At 30.7% G+C, this 20,736-nt stretch overlaps 1 long non-coding RNA gene across 1 annotated transcript; it reads right to left on the reverse strand.

Moving 5' to 3' along the window:
- Positions 1-12,072: 12,072 nt before the first annotated feature.
- Positions 12,073-17,526, reverse strand: LOC107914724 (uncharacterized). Its single transcript, XR_001688984.2, has 2 exons — positions 17,030-17,526; positions 12,073-12,606 (listed from the first exon to the last, which is right to left on the reverse strand). It is a non-coding gene; the product is annotated as an uncharacterized lncRNA (long non-coding RNA).
- Positions 17,527-20,736: the final 3,210 nt, after the last annotated feature.

Below are 20,736 nucleotides of genomic sequence, written 5' to 3' on the forward strand. Positions count from 1 at the left end.
TAAATATTTTTAATAACTATTTACGAGTCCAATCTACGGGAACAAAGTCCTGAGAATGCACTTTTCGACACCCCTGACTATCAGATCGTTACAAAAGTAGTGATGAAAACTGGGCAGTCAGAATGAGTAAATGCAATGAATGAGGTACATCTCAAACACTTATCTAGTGTTCTATATTATGACTTACCATTGGCTTGATAAATACACAATAACCCTTTTAGAGTTCTGAAACGGGTAAACTGAATGGCTTACGAACCGAAGTTGGTGGGAATATTCAAGGTTAACCTAATGCTCAATGTGGGTGTACCGAAGCCTAATTGTGAGGATCAATGGGATCTTGATCGAGGCAAGTCAAAATGGGGGAAAGTAAGAAAGGTGGGCTCTTGCGAACGAGATGTACTAAGGAGAGAAAAAGTTCGACTTAGGCGACGACGGAAGTCAAGACAAATGTTCCAAGAGGCGGGACTACCTGACAAAGAGACTAGTTAGGAATCAACTGAGGTATCGAGAATGTCTTGAGGCAAGTTAAACAAGTGTCATTTTGAGTCCACAATGAAGGCATTATGAGAATGGGTGGGGGAGAATGTCACAAGTCGCGGATCAAAGCTCATAACTAATGCATAAAGAACATCCCATAGAGGTCAATTGATTAAATAGGGCTCATTTGACCCTCTTAAATTGGCTTGTTTCATGGAATATGTGGAGAAACCCATCTATTTGAAGCCTTGGTGGCCCAATAAAGCACTTAAGGAAAATTAGGGTTATCTTGATAAATATGGAAAGTAATCTAAGAAGATTTGTAATTTGATCATATTTGATTTTGTAATCTTAAAGGATTGTGCCAATCCCTTAATAATCTCAATTGTAGGAAAGCTTTAATCTCGGCCATCGATGTAAAACAAATGGTACCGTTTGATTAGGAGGAGCTCAACTATAAATAGAGGCCTTCTCCCTCACTTGGAATACACTTAGTTGTAATCCTTCATAGTAATTGAATACTATTGAGAGCATTTACTCAAACACTTGGAGTGCTTTTGCTTTCTTGTGACTTTTCTGTTCTTTCGTTGCTCTTTTGTCTTTGAGTTGCTTCCACTTTATTTTCGGTGCATTAGAGAATTTCTATCAAGAATTCTCACTTTGCGAGAGTTATGCTGACTTAGGCAGATTTGAAACAATAAAATTGCCTAGGGCCGCACGAATTGCAAGACTAAAGTTGAAGCCCCGTGACACTAGGCTATTGTTCTTTACTTATAAATGATGTTCAAAGGAAATAGTTGTTTTGAGTTGTAATAACTTAGATCCCATGTGATCTTCCTTTTCTTAGCAAAAAAGAATAAGCACATTTTTTGTTTCAAAAATTTTGGTAGTTATTTTTGCTTTTTTTCATAGAAAACATTAAAAAAATTATATTCAGTTAAAAAGTTTGAAACTCAATTTTTGAAAACTAAAAAATAAAATATATGTTTATTAAAAAATAATAAAAAGTTTTCATTGTTTTCTCTAAAATTATTTCGCAACATTGAAAAGTTAAAAACCATTGTTTTTAACTTTGTGATATGTCGTAATTTGATACATCAAATTAGGCTATCCTTACACTTGACGAGTTTATTCTTGAGCAATTTGAAGGTATTTTCTGTATTTTTACTTATATTTTTTTACTTAAGAAGTGAATTAGTGTGCTTTATGCTACTCGATTTGACCAAATATGTCATAGAGACCCTAATAGTTGATTGAGTGTTGTAGGGAGTCAATGGTGGCTCGAATGTGAACGAAAATATCACCTAGAATAAGGGTATCGCAATATTGAAGCATGAAAGTCGTGATACCCCTGACAATGCTGAAACAAAGAGGATTGAGGCCATCTACAATAGTATTGCAATACCCAACCTCCCAAGATTCCCCCATTTCAAAACCGTCGTGGTTATCGCGATACTAGACCATGGGTATTGTGATACCCCTGACGAGAGGATACAAAAAATGACTGCAGGGGTAGTCCTTTTCCAACTCTAACACCAATAAAAAATACATGCTAAAGGGCATTTTAGGCACAATTTTTGGGTTGTAATCAGAACAAAAACCTTCTTTTAGATGAGAGACTTAGACATTTTTACATTTTTCAACTTTTAACATCTTTTTAGCTTAGGGTTTTAGTTGTTTTTCTTCATCTTTTAAGGTTCAAGCTTTTTCTTTTCTAATTTTATGTTAAGTTAGTTAGTTAAGGTTATTATAGCTTCGTGTTAATTTCCTTTTAATACTTCATCTTTCTTTGTATTCACACTTTAATCCTTAGTTTAATATCATTCAGCTTCTTTTTATTTTATCTGTTAAAAAATAATTTCTTTGGTGTTTCTATTCATATATCTTGCTTCCATTGTTGTGTTCTCTAAGCTTTTGCAAGAAAGCTTGGGTTTTTATTAGTTTGCTTTGAGTCTAAGTTAATGTTATTTTTGCTTGATTATTTGTTGTTAGTGTGTATAGATACGAGAATGAATAGGTAAATCCTAAGTGGTTGGTTGATGGAAATGTTGGTTAATTGATTTTTGGGTTCAAGGACTAAACCACAAAATTTGGACTAAATAGAATAGAATTCAAAACTTAGGATTGAACCCCTTAATGGAAAAATTAGATAAGTGAGACTGAAAGGAGATCTTATCAAGAACCGATTCGATCGTCCCAAGTTAGTTCAGTAAGGTCGAGATATAAATTAGACTAATTTGTCTAACTTGGTAAAATTGAGCCGAGAGATAAAATTAAGTCAATTTAAGAGTCTTAGCAATTTTGATCCCTAATTCGAAGGTTAATTGACAACATGGAAATCAACCAATCGTTGCCTATTATAATTTAGTCCTCTTTAGTGATTAATTAGTGAATTAGCGTAACTAACCTCATTCATGGCCTACCGTAATATAATGTTTAGTGAGTAGTTGGCTAGACTCCTTTAATTGTATTTTAATTATTTAGGGATAACTTAATTGCTGACTCCTTTAGGTTCGAACCTTGGAATTCTCTAGTGTTCCATTGAACATTATAAATATTACAACTGACATGTTACACTTGCAAATACGACATTCTATTTGATTGTTTATTGTCAATTCTTTGTCTTGATGTTTGCATACTGGTGGCAGAAACGATCACTTTGATGAATTGATACTAGTTCAAATTTGCATAAACCTAAAATATTTATTTTTTCAACAATTTTTAAATATCAAATCGGTTTGATTTCATATAAGTATATAATTTTTTATTTTAATTTTATTCTATTATTGGAAAAAAGTTATCAAACCTAATTTCATATTTTTATTATTTAAAATATTTTTTTTTATTTTTACCTACTAAAGTTTTTTAAAATTTTGGTTTAAGGGTGTACAAAATCACTCAAGTTTTAAAAAAAAATCAATTAAGCCCTTAATTTTTTTTTGCACCTAATTGCACCATTGAACTGAAAAATTGAACTCAATCAACCCCCTTAATCGTTAACTTTGACGATTCATTTTTTATTTTTATTTTTTGGATTATGTTTGTCACGTGACACGTTATGATCGTTACGTGGTATAAATTAACATTTTCTTTTTAAATTTGTAATAAATATAAATAAAATAAAAATCATAAAAACTATAAAAATATGTGATTTTTTAAAATTAATAAATAATAAATAATATAGAAATTTACATAAAAAAGTATAGAAAAATATTAAAAAGTCATTAAATGATGCGGAATCCCGGATCTAGTCACAAGAGAAACACAAATTAGAAATAAAACGAGAATAAAATTAGTTAAATAATAAATAAATAAATAAATAAAAAGGATAGATTTGCCCTATGGAACCCTTGGTTAACTTGTAACCAAAAACGCCAATGATTGAGCGGCTCCCTACGAAACCCCTAGAAGAAGAACCTCTAGAAACACCGATGAACGGGAAAGAAATTTGAATATTTGCAACTCCGAAATACCCTCGAAAGTAACAAACTTCAAACTAAATAGCAAGAGAAGAATCACTCTACTCTAAAAAAATTTGCCTCACACAAATTTGAAAGAAAACAAATACTCTTCTTTTTTATTCTTCTTTCAATGTGTAGAAACAAGCCTATTTATAGGCAAATTACAAGAGTAATTGAATCCTAATAAAAACTCTTTAAAGAGTAATTGAATCCTAATAAAACTCTTTAAAATTATCTAAGAAAATAAATAAATAATAACCTAACCAATAAAATTACTTAACTCATAAATGATGTGTCCCAACCAATGAGAATTAAGTAAATAATAATAATAATAAGATACATAAAAAATTAATCCACCAATTTATGGGCTTTTACTATTCCAAGATTGGTCCAGTGAATTGCATTCCCATATTTATCAATGTCACGAACATGATGAATTAAATTTGTCGCAACAAAGTCTTGGACAAAAGCATTCATCTTTGATTTTAATTGTCGTGCATTGCTTCGAATGATTGGACCACTAGGAAAGACAACCCTTTGAGTGTCACCTCCTTGGCTCGTATCATTCTCCCCCTCTCCAAGAAGATTCATCCTCGAATCTGAACCTACATCAAATTCAAAAGGAGAAAGATCAGAAACATTGAAAGTAGCACTAACACTATACTCACCAGGAAGATCAATGCGATAAGCATTGTCATTTATTTTCTCGAGTACTTGGAATGGTCCATCTCCTCGTGCTTCAAGTTTATTCTCTCTTAGAAGGAAATACATCCTCAAAATCCTACAAAAGATTAACAAAACAACTAGGCAAATGTGTATTAGGGTTAGTGAAAACGAAATTTTCCCTAAACCTAATAATTACAAATGTTTGTTTTGTACAAGGAGCAAATTTGATATCTCGAAACCTAGCGAATAAACTCACTTTCTCATCTCGTGACTTGTGTGTGCAATCACTCACCAATGTTGGGCCTTTAAGTTGGCTTTTAACACTAAGGGCCTCTTTACTCTTAGCCTTTTTCAATGATTTTACCTCACTTCCCTTACCCATCTCACTAGCAAGTTTGAGTTGATCATTGTAGACTTCTTGAGGAGGAAGTGGAGCCAAAGTAAACTTCTTTCCAAGGAATACAAAAGTATATTGGTTAAGGAAACCATCATGATTTACTCGTCGATCAAACTGCCATGGCCGTCCAAGTAATATGTGCCCAGCTTGCATTGGAACAATATCACACAAAACTTTATCAGAGTATCTACCAATGGAAAATGAAACTAAGCATTGTTTAGATACTTTTACCTCTCCACTATCATTCAGCCATTGCAAGCGGTATGGCCTTGGATGCTTCACACAAGGTAGGCCAAGTTTCTCAACAAGCGAAGAACTCACCACATTGGTGCAACTTCCACTATCGATGATCAATGAACTAGGTTGTCCACCAATCAAACATCTCGTGTGGAAAATGTTATCTCTTTGTTCACGCCCTTCCTCTTTAAACTTGATATTTAAAGCCCTTCGAGCAACAAGTGCTTTCTCACCATACTCCAAGTATTCTTCATACTCATCATGAGCATGCACATCATCAGCATCTTCCAAAGGAGGCATCTCATCTTCGTTATCAGACTCAAAATCAACCTCGCCATCTTCTCGAATCACCAATGACTTTTTATTAGGGCATTCTCGAGCATAGTGACCCCTTCCTTGGCATTTGAAGCAGGTAATATCTTTTGGCTGCTTAATGGCACTAGGAGAAGTAGAAGAAGAAGATGGAGCTTGATTAGTAAAAGTAGAACCTTTAAATGAACTAGGCATACCTCTATCTTTGGAGTAAGTTCTAGGCTCATTTGACTTGAACCGTGCATCTCTCCCATTCCACAATCTGTCATCTTGTTTTTGCCAATTTTCTCTCCAAGCAGGATTAGAAACTGAACTAGCACCTCTTGGTGTCCCTTTCTTTCGTAATTGCTTTTCAATGGTGAGTGCAATTTGAAGCATCTCTTCAACATCCATGTAGTCTTGTAACTCAACTCGATTTGCAATCTCAGGCTTTAGGCCGGCAAGGAATCTAGCCATAGTTACCTCAGCCTCTTCAACAAGATTGACTCTAATCTGAATAGTCTCCATCTCTTTGTAGTAATCATCCACAGATCTATCTCCTTGAACAAGATGTTGGAGTCTTTGATGGAGTTCTCGATAATAGTATGGTGGAACAAACCGTTTTCGTAAGATGCGCTTCATTTCAACCCAAGTAGTAACAGGTTGCTTTCTATAAAGAATCCTGCTTTTACATAATTGATTCCACCATGTTAGTGCATGATTAATGAACTCAGCGACAGCGTATGTTACCTTTTTCTTATCAGAGTAATTGTAACAAGCAAAGATTGCTTCCATCTTTTCCTCCCAATCAAGGTAAGCATCAGGATCATTCTTCCCTGAGAAAGAAGGAAATTTTGGTTTGGGAGTGTCATTGTTTCGTTCCACCCTTTCTCTAGGTACATACTCGGACTCAAAGTCATCATCAAAAACATGGTCCTCCCTTCGTTTAAAAGTTCGATCGCGCGAATTTGATCGGCTTATAAAGGCTTCGTTCAACTTCTTGTAATTATCGGCAATGTATCTCTCTTGAGTTGTAAGTTTTGTATCAAGATACTACCTTTGCTCTTGTATCATCTGGGTCATGCGATGTTCGACTTGAGTTTGCAACTTTTTCATCTCTTTTTGTAACAACTCGACCAAAGGATCGTTATCTCTTTTTTGCTCATCCTCTTCATTTTTACTAGTTTGGGATCTAGTGATCGGCATGGTATCTGTGAAAAAATCACACAAATAGGAACAAGAAAATAATAATAATAACCTCACTCGTTAGCTCTTAAAAGAATAACTCTCTGAATGATTCAAAACTTGTAAATATGTTTGGAGAGGGTTACTAATCAAGATCAAATAATGGAGGTGCAAACTTCAAAGAAACAATGAAGATCCTAATTGCTTTAAGAGGCCAATAAACTTGACGATGCAATTTGTAATGGAGGCTACACGGATGAAGGAATTGTGCGTGCCTTTAATATCTGCTAACACAAAAAGAAACAATGTGTTAGAAAACGTAAGAGAAAAAAAAACGTAGACCTGCAACGATCCCTAACTCCAGAGTCAAAGAAAAGCTTTAATAAGAAGAAAACTTAAGAAAACTCTATCCAATTTAAAGGAAAACAAAAAATCGGAAACGTTTGGTGTCTTAAGATTTTCAAAAATTGAAGCTTTAATTATACTTGAGTCAAGAAAAGAAGGGGGAAAAAATTCAATTTTGGGAAAAATAAAATAAAAATAATAACAATAATAGGAAAAGAAGAAACCTACGTATGGAAGGTAGGCAACTTTTTTTTTGCGCTTTTTGCTTCTTCTTTTTTTCTTTTTTTCTTTTGCGCTTTTTGCTTTTTTTTTTTACTGTTTTTGCTGTTTTTTTTCTTTTTTTTTGCTTTTATTTAAAGAATAAGAGGAGAATAAACACAAACTTTTTTTAAAAAAAAATTGACGAAACCGATGAAAAGTGTTTTTGGTATTTTGACTCGTTTCGGATTTGATTTTAGCTTCAAAAATAACACCGACTGGCCTGAAACTGATACCAACTGATACGGAATCCCGGATCTAGTCACAAAAGAAACACAAATTAGAAATAAAACTAGAATAAAATTAGTTAAATAATAAATAAATAAATAAATAAAAAGGATAGATTTGCCATATGGAACCCTTGGTTAACTTGTAACCAAAAACGCTAATGATTGAGCGGCTCCCTACGAAACCCCTAGAAGAAGAACCTCTAGAAACACCGATGAACGGGAAAGAAATTTGAATATTTGAAACTCCGAAATACCCTCGAAAGTAACAAACTTCAAGCTAAATAGCAAGAGAAGAATCACTCTACTCTAAAAAAATTTGCCTCACACAAATTTGAAAGAAAACAAATACTCTTCTTTTTTATTCTTCTTTCAATGTGTAGAAACAAGCCTATTTATAGGCAAATTCTAAGAGTAATTGAATCCTAATAAAAACTCTTTAAAGAGTAATTGAATCCTAATAAAACTCTTTAAAATTATCTAAGAAAATAAATAAATAATAACCTAACCAATAAAATTACTTAACTCATAAATGATGTGTCCCAACCAATGAGAATTAAGTAAATAATAATAATAATAATAAGATATATAAAAAATTAATCCACCAATTTATGGGCTTTTACTATTCCAAGATTGGTCCAGTGAATTGCATTCCCATATTTATCAATGTCACGAACATGATGAATTAAATTTGTCGCAACAAAGTCTTGGACAAAAGCATTCATCTTTGATTTTAATTGTCGTGCATTGCTTCGAGTGATTGGACCACTAGGAAAGACAACTCTTTGAGTGTCACCTCTTTGGCTCGTATCATTAAAATATAAAAATTATAGAAAAATATTAATAATGATAAAAGTATAAAAATAATAAATAATAGTAATAATTATAAAAGGCTTAAAATTACAAAAAAAAATAAAATAAAGAAAATATAGAATATCACGAAAAATATAAAAAATACAATTTTGTTTTCATTTAAAAAAATTAAAATTGATTTTGAATTTAATAAAAATTAATCAAATCAAACATAATTATTCAAAACAACTTTTTACTCTCAAATTTCTCCCAATAACATAAAAACCAATAAGCAACATATGAAGAATTACAAAATTGAAACAACATTTTATCGGAGTTAACATTCACTGTTTTCGGAGGATTGGAAATAAAGTTTTTTTATTCGTCTAAATGTTATAAAATATAAAATAAAAATATAAAGAGCAAATAATAAAGAAAATGGTAGAGCAAAGAGAGAGCGTGTTTTATTGATCAATGAAATCATCTACAATGTTTCTCTAAAGTCTACATTTATAGACATAAGAAGTATAAATGAAATAGAACTCTACTTCTAATGACTATTAGAATTTAAAATACATCAAAACTTATCTTGATGAACATCCACTTAATAATAAAATATTCGTAACACTCCCCTTTGGATGTCCATTGGTTGATAATGTGTTTCGTTAAAATCTTATTAAGATAAAAACTTTGTAGAAAAAAAAAATCTTAGTGAAGGAAAAAGATTACACATATCTATAATATGCATAACATGCTATCTAATTAAAAACCTTACGAGGAAAATTCAATGGGACAAAATCCCGGTTAAGGAAAAAAGAGTACAACGCTTATTTACTCTCCCTCATGAAAACATTACATAATATCTTATATTCTACGTATTCAATCTTGAATACTAGCTTTTCAAATGACCATTTGAACGTATTTACTAAGCATTTATATGACAATTCTCTTGAAAGTCATGAGTGAGGAAAATTTTGGAGAAATATATTTGATCTCTTCAAGAGTTCCAACAATAATTATAGCAAACTTTAATCATGATTCTTCTATAAAAATATAAATAGGTATTTTGGATAATTTTATAATCCTCCTTCAACTACTACTTATTAAGCCAAATTTACCACATATGTTCAAATTATTTCAATTCATATAAATGAACAATTTCTCGAGAATTTCAATATGCTTCTAGCATTCTAAATCCTTCAAGGATTTTAATATAAACCTTACTATATAGTGATTCATAAAAGGTTGTAACAACAACCATTAGACGCAAGTTAAATCTTTTATGAACTGTTAGTTCAATAATATATCTAAATGTTATTGCATTAAGGACAAAACAATATTATATATTTTCATAATCAATGTCAAGACTTAGCGAAAAACTTCATATTTTTTATTTTGTTTTTGCAAAACTACTTCATTTGTACCTTCACTTGCTTTATACCTTTAGTTTATTTAGACTGTTGGTCCAAAAACTCCACAAATTTAATTGTACTTGAATTGCATCTTTCTATTTTGACCAATCTATGCAATATCTATATTTCTCAATATATTTATTGAAGATTTTACTTTTATTTCATTATTTCAACAATAATATTGCATGCAAAACAATTTTTGGCCACATTTATTATCGGTTCCACATATTATTGAATTGACATAACTTATCGAGATGTCTTTATTTTCACTATTTTAATCTTTAGTTTCAGGTACCTGAATCTCTTCTGGAGTTTTAGTTATTAGTCATGTCTTGAGTCTCTTTTGGAGCACCCGCCTCCATTATATGATCATCTAGAAGAATTTTCATCTTTGGAACCTATCAATCTATCATTTATTATAACTGATTGTCCTACTGAGACTTTGATTCAAATTAAAATATTAGATGGTATATAACACTTGGTTATTCTCATTAAGTTTGTAAATACATCTCACAATTAACTTTTAATAAAGTGAGTTATCCTTTTTGAACTTAAGGCTCAAATTACTTTGTATAAGGATCTAGATAATGATAACTCATTACAAGCAATGATTTCATTTAGCTATTATTTTTCTCCCCCTAATATCGGAAAAATTATCAAATCAAAATAGTAATCACAAATCATGTCATAATTGAATCTCCAATACATTCAAAACATCGAATAATACAAGGAGGCTCGTAATTAATATATATTCCCAACTTTCTTTGAGGATTCACTCATCTTTGTGCTTTGTGGTGGAGCAATTGGAACATATACGCAAATACAAAAATTCAAAGAAGGGAAATATTTAAATCTTGACCAAAAACCAATTGTAATGGGGAATATTTATAACTTATTGGCTTGATGCGTACAACACATAAATCAACATAATCTCATGTTAAAATAGGAAGTTTAGTTCTCATAAGTAATGGTTTAGATATTACCTAGAGGCGTATAATCAATTACTTCTCTAAATTATTATGCGCATAAATAACAAGCTTTTACAAAAGCTTTTCAAACTCAATTAATAAAAAAACTGATATATAAACTCATTAGTATTAGTAAAATAAACTGTCTTAATTTCATAATCTGAAACTAATTATTTAAACAAGCATTTCAATTGTATTTGTATCAGTAAACTTTTGGTTTACTTTAACATACTTTTCAATTGTACTATTAATGTCAATATAAATTGTGACAAATTGATAATTTTACTGTCATTTATTTTACTTTGTATCCATATATAAGTACTATTATGACTTTCACTACTGAAAATATCTAAATCAATGTGAAGTCTATAATACTATTAAGTCAACAAAATAAATATAATTTCCAAACAATTATATGCAATATTCGCTTTAGGGAATATGTCAAATATTCAAACGTCCAAAAAAATGATTATACAATTTATTATATTTATTGCAGGCATTCACTTCAAGGAATCTGCAAAAAGTAATTCAGACAATAATGTAAGTATATATCATATTTTTAGCAATAAGATTATATAAATTTCATCTGCTTTAAAGATTGATAAATTAGTATAAATTATTGAGCATTTTGTACTAAGAATAAACATTGGGAAACATTTTGAATCATCCATCTTCTTTTTATCTATTTGTCAATAATGACAATAAGTTAATTTTTCATAATTGTTATTTATTATTACATTCACTTCGGGAAATGGAGTAGAACTGGTGGAATGAATGATTCGTTATTTTGTTTAGCCATAAAGAGATATAAGATAAATTCAAAATACTTTTAAAGTCCTTTTAACAAGAGTTTTACATAACCAGTTAACTACCAGGACTAACTAGCTAGGTCGTTTATAGAAATAAGCCTAAATTAAATATATCAATAAAATTCACATCTCAAACATAAAAATATGACATAACGAAAAACTAACAATTTTTTTCTTTCATAACCATCATCATAAGCATGCATGAAATTTAAATCAAAATCCAACCATTCATTCTCATAGAACTTTTTATTTACAACTCCTCATGTCATTTGTCTATAATTAACACATGGAATAATATAAACTTATCAACTACTACTACCTTTAACAATTTTTTGAACTAAATCAAATTCGAATAACCATAAAATTCATTGGTTTATTAACACAAATTTGCATACTAGATATGTTTTAATCACATATATTATTTAATTATAAAACCTACTATAGCGAAATAAATAAATCAACTAATGTTCATTTTCATGAACAAGTGAGATGCTTAAAACAATATGTAACTCATGTAATCAAAACTTAAAAAGAATGTCATCTCAAATATTTAAATCATATATCATGTTGATTTGATATTTAAAGATGTACCTTTTTTGTATCATGAATATACAATAATAATTCAGTCAATTAGATTCATGGATTCCAACATTATTCCTATTATAAGAGACTCAATTGAATGAAATAAAGTACTAAAAATAGTTTAGGGTCTATTCAGGGACTAACCTGAACAATTCATAAAGTTCTGGGTAAAATTGTAAAACAAAGGTCATATGGTCGTGTGGAAGAATTACACAATCGTATGGTCAGGTCATGTAACAGATTGTGGTCTTGTGGCAAATGTAAAAATTACCCTACAAGAGAGACACGACCATATAACAAGCCGTGTTGAAAGTTCTTGGCCATGTGGTTCATGAATTAGCCTAGGATTTCCAGGGACATGGCCATATGAGGGTCTGTGTAGGAGACCGTGTGGCCCTATTCCTAGACACAGTTTGCCTCGATTCGCTTGTAAAAGAACACACACCTTTCTCCAAGAGGTCTATCGACGTTCCTCTCGATCAAATCTGATCTGATGCACCTAAAACAAGTATTCCAAATAACATTTATATTCGAGTTAACGTTTGATTTCAAGATTCATCAAGATTATCGAGAGATTTGTCAAGAACCAAAAAAGATTGTGTAATTGGGTTGAAAGATTATCGTCGAATAGAAATACTATAAAAATTTGAGAGTTCACACATCTGGGGTTCGTATGTATAGGGTTCACATACTAATTCATATGAAGGTTTGCATACCAAATCATACGAGGGTTAGCATACTAGACCTATAGATGGTTGCATTCTTAAAGGGTCACACACGTAAGTTTTCACATACATTAGGGTTTACACATTTAGGGTTAGCACATATGGGTTCGCACATCTAGGTTTCACACATATGGGTTCGCACATATAGGATCTGCACATATAGGGTTTGTATACTAAATCATATGGGGTTTGCATACTGAATCTATAAGGGTTTGCATGTAGGTTTGTATACATGGAGGTTCGCATATCTAAGGTTTACGCATATTAAATCATATATTATATAACTTGGGAGTTCGCATACTACATCATACTATATAACATAGAGGTTCACATACCACGTCATGCTATATAACATGGGGGTTCGCATACTACGTCATACTATATAACATGGGAGTTCGCATACTACGTCATACTATATATCATGGGGGTTCGCATACTACGTCATACTATATAACATAAGGGTTCACATACTACGTCATACTATATAACATGAGGGTTCGCATACTACATCATAGTATATAACATGGGGGTTTGCATGCTATGTCATACTATATAACATAGGGATTCGCATACTACGTCATACTATATAACATAAGGGGTTCGCATATATAAGACTTATTGGGTTCGTATATAAAACTTGTAGAGTTCACATATTAAAACTTGTAGAGTTCACATGTGTAAAACATATTTCGCATCTACGCACTAAGAGATCACACATATATTCCTTCTAGGGGTTTGCAATAAAGGGTTCACACAATAGATTACCTTATTTTCTAATATTTTCAATTGATTAATCATAAGCAATGATTTAAGTTTAAATCCCACACTTGATTGAAGACACAGAAACCTTAATTTTTGGATGAAGGAATCAGCAATTTACTGGGAGGAGAGGGATGCAATTGAAAACCTTGAAAACTTTGGTTGAGAATGTGATCCGACAATGGTGAAGAAGAAGAGAAAATCTTGAGAGTTTTTCTTGAAAATTTTCTAAAGAAAATTTCTAGGTTTTTAAAAAGATTGACTATTTATAAAACTTCTTTCCTAATTGAAATAGAATTAGAATTAGTTTATAATTATGGTTGATTTAAATTAATGACTAAATTAAAAAAATAGTTTTTGGTCTGGGCTGGTTTGAAAATTTAATACTTTGTAGGGGTAAAAATAAAAAAATAAAATATTTTAGCTAAATGCAAACAAGGGGTTATGAACTTGGGACCAAAAGAAAAGCTAGGCTTTACCACTGAACCAGCAGACTCATTCTTAACAGAAGCCTTCAAGAAATTATTTTTAAAGGTTATGACTAAGCATTAGGGGAGTTTTTAAAATCATCGACAAATGGTGCAAACAAGAGGGTTTAAACCTAGTACCTCTATTATAGGGGAATAACACTTAACCATCAAGCTTAAAGCTCATTTCTTGTTAATTCTTTATTAATAATAATTTTTAAGGTGTTCTAAATTCACTAGGATGTGATATAAATAGAGGATGAAGAGAAGTTCTACTAAAATTATGAAAAAGATAGTTATTCTAGTCAAACTAGGACTAAAATAGCTAAGGTTTGTAAACCCTAGGGGTGACAAGGGTAAGTTACCCAAAGTTTCAATGGAATTAAAAGGGAGATGAAAGGGGAAAGGTGTGGCTTGAACTTAGATAAATGGAAAGGGAATTAGCATGTTAACCATTAAACCTAAGCCTATTTCTTGTTTAGTTTTTACCCCTAACAATATTTATTTTAATGTGGTTTTTATCCCAATGTGCTAAAACTAAAAGGTAAAAAAAATGAAAGGATTGAGGTTTAAACCTAAGACTTCTAGAATGAATGCACTATCATTTTAATCATTCAACCTGTATCTTATTTTTTTGTCTATTTATTACGATTAACCCCCCTATATTTTGGGGCATGACATTGCTAGCTTTCAATTCCAAACTCAATTAATTGCAATTTTCAATTAGGAGCTTAATTGATTTTAAATTATTTTATGTTTTTTAAAATTTATGTTGAAAAATTTTTAAGTCAGCATTTTAACTCAAATAATTAACGGTGATTTTTTTTGATTAATTGATGATATTATAAAAAGAAAGAAACAAGATTATATCAAATTAAAATATAATAAATTTAAATATAATAAAAAGACTAAAACCAAAATTTCAATAATAGATTGAAAATTTAAGGCTCCATTTGATTTCTTACAATATTTTATATTTATATTTTTAAAAATAATTTTCAGTTTTCATTTTTGAAATTTGAAAAACATTTTTGGTAAATAAGAATACAAATTTGTTTTCGGAAAATGAAAACATAAAATAATGCTTAATACCTATTTCCTTACAATATTATAAAATTTTTTAAAAAAATAGAAACATTATTTTTTTGAATATTATAAAAGATTTTTTTATATATTATGAAAATGTTATACAAATTATACAATTATAGAAAATCATAATTATTATTAAATATTACTAAAATTTTATGAAAAATATGAAATTATTATAAAAATTTAGAAATTATAGAAAATTATTAGAAATAATAAAAAATTATAAAAATTATTAAAGCTAAACCAACAAGTGGTTGAGTGCAATGTGATTGCACTCTCAAGGGAAAAATGTAGGTTCGAATCTTGGAGACAACATTGTTGAGAGGAGCAACCAAGAACCCCAAACATGGACCGTAAAACAAACATGCAAAATATCAAAAAAATTATTGAAACGATAAAAAACCAAAAACTTATAAAAATTATAGATATTTTATTTTAAAGTTTTGGAATCTTTAGTTTCGTTAATAAGAAAATGAGCAATTTAAAGTGTGATGGTGATCAGATTTGTACTGGGTGTCGAGTGAGGTGTTTAAGTGACAATAAGTTTAGTGTTTGGCAGATTAAGGTGAGCAGTGGATTAAGAAGAGCAATAAGTAGTAGTTTTGGTTGATGAGAGGTGATGCGAGAGAAATTAATAAAGATAGATTGAGGTATGATGTAGGGCAGTGTGTAAGGGAAGATAAAAAAGAGTAGTAATTTTTATTAAAAAAATTTTAAAATTAATACAAATTATTGAAAAATTACAAGAAATTTTAGAAAATGGTAAATTATTCAAATTTTATTAAATATCATAAAAATTCAAAAATTACTATTTTTATATTTTTAATAAACCTTTATAATATTTTATCATTTTAATATTTTATATTATTATATAAATTTTTTACAGTTTTTAAAATAAAATTTTAATAATTTTTTATAATTTCTAAAACTCAATTAAGCTTTATAAAATGAATTAAAAAATTTAATTAAACCTTCCACTTTTAACAATTTTCAAGGTAAAAGTACCATGAAAGCCCCTATACTAAGAGCCAAATTGTATTTTACCCCTTTTACTCAAAAAATGGGCAAATTAGTCCTTATTTAATAGATCAAAGAGCAAATTGATCATTTCTGTTTGAAATTTCATCCATTTGTACTATTAAAAACTGATGTGGCTAATAAAATAATCAAATACTGACACGTGGCATGCCATATGTATCTCATGCCGACATACAAAGATCAAATTTGAATAGCAAAAATGGATGAAATTTTTAATAGAAGGGTCAGTTTGCTCTTTCGATCTAATGTACAAGAACTAATTTTCTCATTTTTTGAGTAGAGGAGGTAAAATGCAATCCAACCCCTAATACAGGGGTCTCTATTGTACTTTTACCCAAATTTCAATGACAAACACCACATCAGTTGCCACATTAGCATTTCCCACGCCAACTACCGTGTCATCACTTAACAAGCCATGAAGCCCCGAAAAACTATATTTCAAGAGCTCAATTGATTGCTAATTTTTTATTAGGAGCTTATTTTATTCTAATTTTCGATTAAGGTCTTGATTAATTTTTAATTATTTTACAAGGGCTTTTTTTATATTTAAACATTTTTTCTTAAAACTTGTCAATGACACTATAATAATAGACGGATCAAACTCAGTCAAATTGACTAAATTCTAAATTTGAATAATACTAAAAGGAGTAAAATCAAAATTTGACAAACATATTCAAAATCTTAATTCCTTATCCTTTCTCCCTTGCATGTCTCGAAGGAGATGCCTTAAATGTTATCAAGAGAATAAATTCTATAGAAGATGACAAATCTAACATTAGCAATATGATAAACAAGATTAAGGGAAGAGCACCTAATTTTAGAAGTGTAAAGTTCAGGCTTGTACCTTGGGCGGCGAATGCATCGGTGCATGGAATGGTGATGGAAGGTAAGAGGCATGACTACCCCATGTACTAGATGGAGGAAGTCCTAAGGGAGGTGGAAAAGCTCATTGATAGAGATATGAGAGGATTTACGAAGAGTAAGCAAGTGTGAAGGGTGAGTCCGGGCTTGGAGGCGATTGATAGTCTAAGGAACTCGATGGCCTGAGGTAGAGGCTGGTTACTTGTGTGCTGGAGTATGAAATGATGGAAGGATCTGATGGCCTTTTCGTTTTACTGATGCATGGGGGAGGATCGGAAGGATTTTGTAGATGAATGGATTTTTCAGATCTAGGGACGTTTCATTTTAGGTTTTTCTTACTTTATTTTCGGTTGCTGTGATGGCTTTGTTAGGATCTGCTTTTTGTTTTTAATTTTTTTAGGTTGTTTTGTGATCCCCTAGGCACCGTTTTGCTGGCCATTAGTTGAGCAGCAATTGTGTGGTCAAGCTGTAATGGTTTTGTCTTCAAGCATTTATGGCATCAGTGGGCATTTAAAAAAATTAATTTTTTATTTTTATTTTCAAGAATTTATTTACTTTATTTTTTGGATTTAAAAATTCAGTTCCAGTTCTTATCCCCATTAAAATTTTTCTATTAAATTATATGGTGTGACATTTTGAAATTAAAAAAAGGACATTTAGTAGTCATACAACAGTAAAAATAATGTTGATAATATTAATTAAGATTTTTCTTAAAAACGTTCGTTTGAACTCGTAATTATAAAATAATTTTTTTATTGAAATAGTGTTAAGAAAAATTGACGTAACATTTTTATTGAAATAGTTAACAATATTAACTATTTAGACTTACTAATAATATTATAAAAGTAGAACCAAATTATGCCAAAAATTAAGGTATATAGAAATCTCAAGTTTCAACACACTCTAGGGGCCTACCTGTGAAGTTGCGACACCAAATGATTGATGCTGCAACATCGATCTCCAAAGTTATGATTCCAAGATTCCAAGGTTGCAACTCCAAATCCAAACATCAAAGTAAGGAAGTAGGTCACTTGAGGACCAAGGTCGTGACACCAAAAGGTCAACGTCGCGACACTAATACTTCCAACCATCCAAAGTAGTTGACTATTGAGGATGTCGCGACACCAAGGTCTGGGTGTCACGACACCGAAGCTTGATGAGGGAGTTTCTATAAGGGTAATTTGATATCCAACCAAGCTTTAGTTATTTTTCCATTTTAGTACTTTCTCTTCTAGGTTAATTTAGAGGGATTCTCTTTCAGTATTTTTTTGCGGTTCTTCTTTTTACACTTGTTTTGGGTTTGCATTATAATTCAATAGATTTTTAGTATTTTTCTTATCCAAAATCTACAAATTGATAATCAAACTATGGAACTTCAAGATTCATCATATTTTCATCAATCAAATCAATGACTTCATAAAAAATTCTATACATTTCTCAACTCTTTCTTTTTCGTGTTATTTGATTGTTTAATTTAGCATGAAATTGATTTGGCTTTGTGCATTGATTATGGATATGAACTAAATATTATTGTGGTTGATTAATTGAAGTGTCAATTAATTAGTTTGAGGTTTAGAGACAAGATTGTAAGAATTTTGATTAAATTAAATGAACTTAGAAACCTAAAATTGACAAATCTAGAGGAACAATTAGATAATTGAGATTGAGAGGAGATATTATTGAACACATATTTGATTACCTTGATTTAGTCTAGTGAGACCGAGAGAAAAATTGGACTAAATCATTTAATAGGGTAAAATAGTGACCGAGAGGTAATTTTGAATCAATTAGAAAATTAACTAGTTTAGATCTCGAATTCAAGAATTAATTATTGACAAGGAAATTAATCAACTACTCTATTTTCTTTGATGAACACATTTGTGATTTTGGTATTTATGCAATTTAGTCCTTTAGGTTAAAATTTAGTTTAAATCAATTCTTCTATTGTTTTTTGTATTATGTCGCTTAGCCATTAGCTAGCTAGACTTTTTATTATGTGCTTGGTCTTCGTTACTTCACCATATCACTCAATCTTCTTTGGGTTTGATCCTTAGAATACTCTGTGTGTTACATTGTAACAATTAGAAATATTACAACTATCCTATCACACTTGCAGTAAAAACCACTTTATAATTATCAATATTCTGTGCTTATTTCTCTAGGCAAAGTTTGTACACCGTGGAGCGGTCATTAGTCTCTGAGATTCTTAAGGCATTCGATTTTATATAACTGATCTGCCACAAATCGATGTGGCAAATTAGGCTTTTCCGACACAATTAAGGAGCTTTTTCTCGAGCAACATAGAGTTTTTAGCTTAGTTTTTTTGTTATTTTCGTATTTTTATATTTTTCGGGTAATAAGTGAAAATCTCTCATTTTTGTCTAGTTTTTTTACCCAAATTGGTTGATAGTGCCATTGGGAAGTCTAATGTGTGTTTGAGTGATGTAGGGACGTGTTGAAGGTCAAAAATGAGCGAGAACAACATCCAGGGCAAAGGTATGGTGATATCCAACCACTAAATTTGCAATACCTCCGGCAGTATAGAAGACTAATAAGACCCTTCAGTGGTATCGTGATATCTACCTCTCAAAGAAGACCCCCAAGTTCAATACTGCTCGAGATATCGCGATATTATCTTCTGGGTATCGCGATATTGCCTTCGTCAGAAACACAAATTTGGACAAAAAGGGCAACCTTTGTCTACCCGACCTACCAATCACACAAGGTCCGTGTAGGGGCAATTTTAGCATAAAAAATTCATCAGAACACCCTTAAAAATAGCCAAAATTTTCTGAGGAGGAGAAAGGACATTAACTTAGTTTAAGTTTAGTTTTCTCTAGGTTTTCTTTAGTTTTTCTTTACACTTTTCTAGGGTTTTTATTTTTCTTTTCTTCTACCTCAAATTAAAGTTTATTTTTCTGCATTTACTTATTGTTCTTGATGTTCTTTATGTTAGTTAAGTTAGTTAACATTGTAGCTAAGTTTTATTTTCATTTCCAATCCCTGTACCTTGCTTTCAAGACTTTTTAAGCTTTAATTTAATATATTTCAGTTAATTTTACTTCAAATCTGTTAAAGTTTGTTCCTTTTATGTTTCTTGCTTTAGATTTCTTTGTTAAATACTTTTGGTTTAATGTTTTTTAAGTTTTATTGCATAAAAATCTCAACTTTCACATTTTTCTTAAGCTTTACTTTCATAGTTGCTTTGTTTTCTATTGTTCTTGACTTTGAGCATGTGTAGCTAAATCCTTAAGGAGGCTGGTTGATGGAGATGTAGATACACTAAAATCTTTAGACAAAGGACTAAATCGTAACAAATTGAACTAATCCAAATAGAACTAAGAACTTAGGTAGTGACTCCTTTAAGGGAATATTAAGATAAAGTGAGTACGAAAGGTAATCTTGTTGCACACCCATTTGCTACTTTCGGATTAACTGGTGAGACCTAAAGATAAATTGGACCTAATTCATCTAAGTCAATAAAATTGAGATCGGAAGATAAAATGTAGCCACTTGGTAATATATGCGATTTATGTCCCTAGTCCGAGATTTGGTAAACCACATCGAAGTCAACCAACCCTTATTAGTCATTTGCTAGATAGTCCCTCTAGTTTACATTTCTTGTAATTTAGTCCCTAGAGTAGAATATTTAATTTTCTTGCAAACTTATCTTTTATGAATCGCTGTAAT

This window comes from Gossypium hirsutum, chromosome D08 (genome assembly GCF_007990345.1).
Source record: "Gossypium hirsutum isolate 1008001.06 chromosome D08, Gossypium_hirsutum_v2.1, whole genome shotgun sequence".
In the NCBI taxonomy this organism is placed as follows: Eukaryota; Viridiplantae; Streptophyta; class Magnoliopsida; order Malvales; family Malvaceae; genus Gossypium; species Gossypium hirsutum.